The following is a 9,611-nucleotide window of genomic DNA, read 5'->3' as shown; positions in this document are numbered from 1 at the left end:
CTGTCCAAAATGAAAATAAAAAGATATTGTCTGTTAACTGATAATACAATACGATTATTGCATGAATATTGGGGAATATTGTCCCGAGTAGAATTTTATATTGCACGCGCGTGCGAGTGCAATACATGTACTACGAAGGACAATATTCCCTAATATTCATGCAATAACTCTTTTATTGTATAGCAATATAATATTTGAAAGTAAAAATTGGTTTAAACTAAGATTTTGTGGTTGATGACGTCATGAATTTTGAAGATTTATTGAACTAGTGCAATATTTAAATTTATTGCACGCTAATTTTTGGTTACATTATGTGGGAAATATTATATTGCTATGCAATAAAAGAAATTATATGTCTATCATTATGCATCTTCAAGGTTTTACAACAAGGACAAATTCTTAGAATATACAATGTATGTTACAATACCAGCGAGGTACCTCCGTTAAAATCTAACGATATTCCATTGTTGTTCCCCTGTTACAATCTATAATTTTGATGGCTTATGTTTTATCATGCCGAATTATTGAAATACATTGAGAAGAAATATGTATTCATCACCGCTTATACGTATAACTAACCAGTCACAAATCGTACTGAACAGTTACATCAATACTCAGAACGTATCAATAAAGAATATTAGACAACACTTATTATACTACACAATCTACGGCTATTACACTGTCATACCCCAATATATTGCTATGCAATCGAGGTACCTCTGTTAAAATCTAACGATATTCCATTGTGTTTTCCCTGTTACAATATATTGCTATTCAAACGTGGTATTCCTGTAACAGTCTACTGCTTGTCTATCGTGAAACCCCTATTACAGTCTTTGGCTATTTCATCGTGGTACTCTTTTGAAATATAACAATATTTCATACTAGTTCCCCTGTACACTGTATTTGTTGTCAATACAATGGAATTTTTTGCGACTGTCATGGAAGTGATTGGTTAAGCCCGTCACGAAAACATTTGTTTTAAACTCCGATAAAGGTGTAATGCATCGTTTATACCTTAAACGAAGACATTTAGAGATCTTTATCAATCGATGTTTAGTTGAACAGATTCGTCTGCTCAGCTTAACGTCGATAATTAAAAATGATTTCAATTCAATGGTTCTCACTTCAGGTTTGAGGTTTAGTCATATTGCCTAATCTTGAGTTTTATAAATTATGTTTTATGTACTGTTGTCTGTCTTGTATTTTTTTTTTGTAACATACATGGCCATGATGGCAGTTTTCAGTTGATATTCGACATATGAATTTGAATTTCCCTTTTTACTTTGGTTTTAGTTGGATATGTTGTAGTGTGTAGGCTATTGTTGTATCATTTTTGTTTCTTTCGTTTTAACAAGGGCGTTGTTAGCTTATCTCCGACTAATGAACTGCAGTTCTGGTTTCGTATGATTGAATGAATGAATTGTATTCACATAAACTAATGAAATAGTTATAGAGACAATAAGTTTAAACAACAATATAATATACAGTTGCATGTATGCAGTAAATGATATGCATTTACCAGGAGAAAAGAGTTTCACATTAACAGTTTTAAGATATCGACATAATTTTTTTCTAAAAATGTAATATTTTTTGAGGAAAACAGATTACATAATTTCAAGGTGTTTGGATTTTTCCAACAAAATTCCGGTAAATATTTTTGTCTTCATTTTTTGTCTTTCATTAACGAAAGATTTACAAGACAAAATATAACTCGCTGATATGCACGAGTACTCCTCTCATTTGAGATATCTGTGATTGCACCTTAGACTTAGTGCACTTAGTATTTAATAAATAGTTAATTAATTTGTGTATATTTTTATTAGTTTGCAATATTTTCTAAAGCGCCAATGAAAAAAATATCTCAACAACATGAACAAAATGATATTATGATGGTAGTTTCTGCAATTAACATTCCTACATTAATTTACACAAAAATGTATTTTAGCAACTATTTTTGGCGTATAACAAAAGCAATACTTATTTATTGGAAGTCATTATAAATACTGTACTGTATTGTTTACGAATAATGGAAATGTTTCAGGAGAGTGATGAACTTTTGTTACGTGCTTGTTATTGCGCTCAGCATATACCATGTATCGAACGCAGGAAGTAAGTTTAATAATTTACAAAAGAGACTGCATTAATATGCATCCAATCAAGAATAGTTATGTCCGATAAGAACGGGTACATTTTATTTTACAGGTGTCAAAAAATACATTATTACAGTAGAAAATACTTAGACAAAAATATCTAATGAAAAGCACCACCCGATGAGACCATACATTATAACTGATCCCATTTGGTTCCGTATATCATATTCCTCAACTAAAATCATTCACGAATGATTCTCTCCTCCCATGATCATGGGAAGTGTTTGTTTCTTGAAATAGTCAGACGATGTATAAATACCTTAAAGTGGCGAGGGTATCTCACATGTCCATGCCAAGGAATATCTGCCACTAAGATGGAATTTCGTACATTCGCAGACAAACTGGTTGACTGGTACGTATAGTCCATTATGGTTGCACCAAGTTTGGCTGTTGATTTCTATTCGTTTGATGTATTCAAGTTTAGATTTTGCCATGTGTTAAGGAAATGTCTACTAAGAATTTTAATTAGAGTTCGATATTTAAGTTACAACATAATTTGTTCCACATGTACTTAATTACATATTGATAAAATAGTCCCTACATATGGACGGCATCATTCGACATTTAAAGATCACTATTGGATTTTGATTCATAAAAATACATGGTAATTAGACCGTTGGTTTTCCCGTTTGAAAGGGTTTACACTAGTAATTTTGGGGCCCTTTCATATCTTGTTGTTCGGTGTGAGCCAAGGCTTTGTGTTGAAGGCCGTACGTTGACCTATAATGGTTTACTTTTTTAAATTGTTATTTAGATGAAGATTTGTCTCATTGGCACTCACACCACATCTTCCTATATCTATGGTAAAACTAGAAAAAAAGGTCAGAATAATTATAACATTACATTGCCATGCATTTTGTTTCACTGTATACTTTTCACAACCTTGGCACGTACAATTACATTTAAATATTTTTAGTCAAGTGAACTTGTATTCAAATTGTAAAAAAACAATCACCGAAATTACAACGGAAAGTCACTAATTAAATGACAAAATCAAAAGCTCAAACACAAAAAAAAAACGAATTGATAACAACTGACATATTTCTGACATGGTACAGGTATTTTCCTTTGTCAAAAATGATTGGAATACATCTGATTTTAAAGCTATGTAAACTTCTCACTTGTATGACAGTCGCACCAATTTCATTATATTGGCAACGATGTGTGAACAAAACAAACAGACACAATTGTACTGTTATACTACTGTCCCAGCTAATGAGAAGGTTGGGATCCCAATAAGATGTTTAACCCCGCCACATTATTTATGTATGTGCCTGACCCAAGTTAGGAGCCTGTAATTCAGTGGTTGTCGTTTGTTTATGTGTTACATATTTGTTTTTCGTTCATTTTTTCTATATAAACAAGGCCATTAGTTTTCTCGTTTGAATTGTTTTACATTGTCATACATTGCCTTTTATAGCTGACTATGCGGTTTGGGCTTTGCTCATTGTTAAAGGACGTACGGTGACCTTAAGTTGTTAATTCCTGTGTTTTTATAGTCTCTTGTGGACAGTTGTCTCATTTGCAATCATACCACATCTTCTTTTTTATACAATGGGTAAAAATGTTAAAATAAGGGGTAAAGCAGTCAACATTGCGTTATTATCTCAATTGCTATAGATATAAACAAACATGTAACACAGAAGACAATATGATGAATATTTATTTATTACATTGATCATATAAAAAGGAAAATGTCAAAATAGCCCTAGCAGACTAATTGAATGGATAACAATTGTCTTATTTCTGAATTGGTACAGTTTTTTTCTTATTAAGAAAAAAAGTGGATTTAACATTGAACTACAGCTAGCATCTTTGAATGCATCTTTGCTTCTTTTTGTTTTCAAACGTTTTGGTATTTCACATAGCAAAACCAAGGTTTGAAAGTCACATGGAATAGACAAATAAAAACAGATATCATTGTTTATGTACATTTAAGAGCTCACTCGGCTGTGTAAGGAATCGAATGGAAAATGCTGAAGAAACACAGATTTAGATTGTAATAGCATGTATTGTCCAGGATGGACAGAAAAAGGCAAATGGTGTTACTCAAGACCTTGTTGTGTTTGAAAGTATATTTGTTTTTATCTTATCTTAGAATAGAAAGAGGACCTGACAACCTTTTAAGAAGTTTACTGCGCCTCCTTTTGTATATGTTTTTCCTAAGATTGGAGCCTCTTATTAATAGGTTGTCGTTTGTTTCTGTTTCTTTTATTATTGCATCGTTTAGATCAGGCAGATCACCCCTAGTTTTTGGTGGGGTTCGTGTTGTTTATTCTTTAGTTTTCTATGTTGTGTCATGTGTACTATTGTTTTTCTGTTTGTCTTTTTCATTTTTAGCCATGTCGTTGTCAGTTTGTTTTAGATTTACGAGTTTGACTGTCCCTTTGGTATCTTTCGTCCCTCTTTTATTGTTTTGTATAAAGATAAGGTCGTTAGTTATTATATTTTGAACTGTTTCACCTTTGTTATTTTGATTCCTTAAAAAAATGTTGTTGGAAAATTGACTCATCAGTTTTTATACCAATTCATTTTCTTTTATTAAGAATTGAAAACTTATATTTTTAGACTTGCAGCCATCGGATGTAGGCATGTTTTAATACATGAAAAACATGTTTGGTTTTACAGTTCTGTTATTTTGTGTACCAAGAAAATTATCGATACAACTGTTTCACAAACCACGCCTATTTTCGGGAAATTTATACTATAAATATTCATTTTGTTTTGTTACCTACACGTACCAATACATGATCTTTATGTTGCATCTCATTGCAAAATAACGTGTCACCAGTAAAAATACACTTGATTATCATGCAAATTGAATTCAGAGGCAGATCCAAACTGAAAGGGAAGGGTGTACATAATTTTAGTATAAATTTGAACCATTGGTTTTTAATTTGCCGGAGAGCAAAGTTTTCACCTTTTGACTATGGAGTTTCTATTAGAAATTGCAATGTCTATATACACAGGAGAGCAACTTTTATTCATTTCATTATTTTAAGATATAAATAAAGTTCGGTGCACAAAAGATTCGATTAACATATTCAAAGTTTATATATTAGATGTTTGTTTTGCTATTATTTTGTAATTGTCTATTTTGAATAAAAGTTTTAAAATTGGGTAATCAAAAGTAAAAAACACAAATATACTGAACTCCGAGGAAAATTCAAAAAGGAAAGTTCCAAATCAAATGGAAAATTCAAAAGTCCAAATACATCAAACGAATGGATAACAACTGACATATTCCTGTCTTGGTACAGGCATTTTCTTATGTAGAAAATGGTGGATTGAACCTGGTTTTATAGCTAGCTAAACCTCTCACTTGTATGACAGTCGCATCAAATTCCATTACATTGTCAACGATGCGTGAACAAAATAAACAGACACAATACATGGGCAATAGGTAAAACTTCATCAACCAGACTGATCAGTAAAAAATACCATATTTTCTTTTTTATTTATGATTGAATATCTATATTTGACGTTATCGTACACCCATATTTATATATGTATCAAAACATTTATGGTTTTACCATTCTGTTACTTCTTGTTAAAAACAATATTTCAGATTGCATTTTGTAAATATAGCTGTAAATACATACATTTAAAATATGAATTACAGTTCAATGTGAGGACATTCAATAGATTCAACACGGAACAGTTATAAAAACTGGCACAGCTGTTGGTTCTACTGCAACTTTTTCATATGACACTGAATACCAGTTAATTGGAAACCAATTAATTGAATGCACTGAAGATAGATGGAATGACTACATTCCAATATGTTATGTTCATGCAGGAACTTATTAGGAAGAAAGATAAGAAGTTAGCGATCTCCTTTAACTCCACTTTCCGCTATATAGATAATGTTCTTTCACTAAGCAATTCAAAATTTGGTGATTATGTGGAACGCATCTTTCCCATCGAACTAGAGATAAAGGATACTGCAGATACAGTTAAGTCGGCCTCATATCTTGACTTACATCTAGAAATTGACAATGAGGGTCGGTTGAATACAAAACTTTACGACAAAAGAGATGATTTCAGATTTCCAATCGTGAACTTTCCATTTCTAAGCAGCAACATTCCAGCAGCACCTGCATATGGGATATATGTCTATCGTTTTGATACGATAGTCCTGTGCTTGCATTTCCTATCATGATTTTCTTAATAGAGGGTTACTGCTCACAAGGGAGCTTTTATACCAACAGTTCCAAATTGTGAAGTGAAAATCATCACTTCCGTAAGTTTTACGCACGCACGCTCCCCTTTCATGAATGTGACCTACCGAATTAGACTATTTTCCGTTTTGTTAGTAGTTATCATTTTGTGTGTCGCTTTTCTTCCTTCCACAATACATTAGTTATCATGCTTATGTGTCCTATTCATAGTCGAATTTGTTATCCTTGCTTATGATTATTCTGTTTGGGTTATTTTGGAGGGAAAAGGAAACTAAGGCGTCCGGATCTTGTTTCCGTCATTGGACGAAATTTAAGTCATAGACAAGTCTTCCATTTAGGAATGTTTTCTTATAATTACACACAATTTTCAATAGGATCTTGGGGACGGGACAATTATTTTTGCGTGTTTCTGTATATTATGAACATACGATTACTTTAAATAAAGTGTATTTGTTATTTACTATCAATTCCAAATTTACTATCCACGCATATATACTTGTTTAAATTCCAGTATTGGTGCTACGACGTTCTCATACATATACAGATATTATATATAGAATCTCTTGATAATATATCAGTGAACACCGTTGATAGTAAACTTTGGAAAAAAGGGGAGGAAAAATAAATGTTCTGTCCCCAAGTACCTATGAATTCTGATTCCTTTCCTGAAATCCTCCAGTCGTAAAATCTTTTACAAAAAATCATCCTATAACAGTTTATATACTTTCAACCACGTTCTAAATGCCTGCAATATCACTTTTGTGTTATAGTTAACTGAATTCATCTAATTTTAATAATAACAATGTGTAAAAAAAAAAAATTCTGATAAATGTTCAACCCATATATATGATTCCAAATCATGTATGGTCAGTTCGTATTGGACAGTACAAGTATACTCATATGGTCCTACCGTACGCTTATAGTGGGATTGTATGAGTATACATATTCGTTTCAGATATTACGCGTCAAAAATACTCATATTGTCTGGAACATATATAGATCAGAAAAAATCAATTTGAAATTACATTATACAATATACTGTATTGTGAAACACTGAAACAAATATGTACATGCATGTGTTACAAGAAGCAAAAACATAATCATATTTAGGGTTTCTACAAAACAATGTTAACATAATCAATATTAAAAAAAAATAGAGTATAATTACAATATGTATTATCTTATTTCTTAGTAAACAGTGAAAAGTTCTTAATTTATAACTTTGATAGTGCAAAATGAAAGCAGTCCTTTAAACACATGGATAAATACAGGAATATTCTGAAATGTTTAACCCGGTCACATGTCTGTGTCTGTCCCAAAAATGGAGCCTCTGGCCTTTGTTAGTCTTGTATATTCTTTAATTATAGGTTATGTTTTGGAGTTTTGTGTGACGTCTGTTTTCACTGACCTAATACACAATTTTATTTAGGGTCCAGCTGAGGAACACCTACTTGCGGAATTTTCACTCTGCGTTGTTCAAAGACCCGTTGGTGGCCCAAGGCTGTTGTGTGCTCTTTGGTCGGATTGTTAACACTTTGACATATTCCCCATTGTTATTCTCAATCTTGTGAACTATGTATATTTGTTATATTTTTACAATATACCCAAGTTAAAAGAACAAACTTCATGACACACACAATTATTCATTAATTAAATCTGTACTGGCTTTGAATTCTACAATATTCTGAATCACATTTAGACTTACCTATCACTGTAATTGAATGATTTAATTTCCCATCATTTGTAAATATAGATGTCACTTCTATTTTGGCAAATGATTTGTTTGGATTTAGGTCATTAGGTGTACCTTCTATTCTTGTCCAACTACCAACAACTGCATTCCAACCAATGATACTATACAATACACAATAATGATTCTGTTTGAACAAAGAAAACTAAATATTTCAAAATTTATTATTTCTACATATATATAGGAAGATCTGGTAATATACAGTGGTATGAGTGCCATTGAGACAACTCTCCATCCAAATAACAAATTATAAAAGCAAACCATTATAGGTCAATGTACGGCCTTCAACACGGAGCCTTGGCTTACACCGAACAACAAGCTATAAAGGGCCCCAGCATTACTAGTGTGAAACCATTCAAACGGGAAAACCAACAAACAACAAGCATGTATACCTTTTTTAAACTAATAAAAATAACATCAAAAGTCTGTAAACATGGCCGACATTTCTATTACCAAATATAACTTCCAAGAAATGTGGATTTGCTTAAATTTATTGATACTCAATTTTGTGCATTTCAGGGGTACTGTAGGCTATATTGGTTTCTATAATACTTGTTCTACCCTAAAGGCAAATTCGTACATGTTCCTTTAAATATCCTAGATATGAACGCTGTTATTGTTATTACCTAACAATAACAACCAACTGTTTAATGATGTTGTTTACGCTAATTGACATAGGGTCAACCTGTGTAACTCATTCATAAAAAATAATTAGAGATGTTTTTAATTTTTATGCATTCGTTTGAACAAAATCATATTCCCACATTTTTATTCCATGATCTACATTCATGTATTTTGTATCCTGAAAAAAAACATATATTTCTTAATGATGTGTTTAAAGTGAACCAGAAAGGAGTAGGTCCGGTTAGGATCGATTTTGGCCTCAAATTTCAAGTTCATCTAACGAAAGATTTTATACACTTTTTAACCACTTAAGTGTCTATTTCAATTGATTCGATTAGTTTATATGAAAGATTTAAACTGATTTTGTCATTCAAAATGCTCCGATTCAAGCTTAAATATGAAAAATCTATCAAATATGGCAAAAAAAGCCACTTTTCAGGTAGTTTTTGTCAGAAATGAAAGTGGCTGCCGCATCCGTGTTCATTCTCAACCTATACATATATCTATTAGGTATCATTATCAAATACAACTTACATTTTAATATTATGAAAGAACACGAATGCGGCCACTTTCAGTTCAGACGGAAACCGTCTAAAATTTAACTAAAATGCTAAAATTAGGAAGATTTCAGTAATTTAGCATGACGTAATTATGCTAGTACCCGATATATGTGCATTGTATTGTCAAAAAACAGCCCATATGTATGTAGCAGAAGCATTATACTTTCCAATTAATAGCTTACATATTATATTTTCATAGTTTTGTAAAACTGCTATATTTTGGGGCCAAAAAGGGGTCTTTCTGAACCTAGTCCTTTAAGCATTCAACAAAAAACAAAGGAATTAAGTGTGTAGTAAGGCCTCTAAAATTACTTTTAATGAGGAGTACAATAAAATATTGATT

This window comes from Mytilus trossulus, unplaced genomic scaffold (assembly GCF_036588685.1).
Source record: "Mytilus trossulus isolate FHL-02 unplaced genomic scaffold, PNRI_Mtr1.1.1.hap1 h1tg000122l__unscaffolded, whole genome shotgun sequence".
In the NCBI taxonomy this organism is placed as follows: Eukaryota; Metazoa; Mollusca; class Bivalvia; order Mytilida; family Mytilidae; genus Mytilus; species Mytilus trossulus.
The sequence above is the reverse complement of the archived record's forward strand: the minus strand, read 5'-3'. Positions refer to the sequence as shown.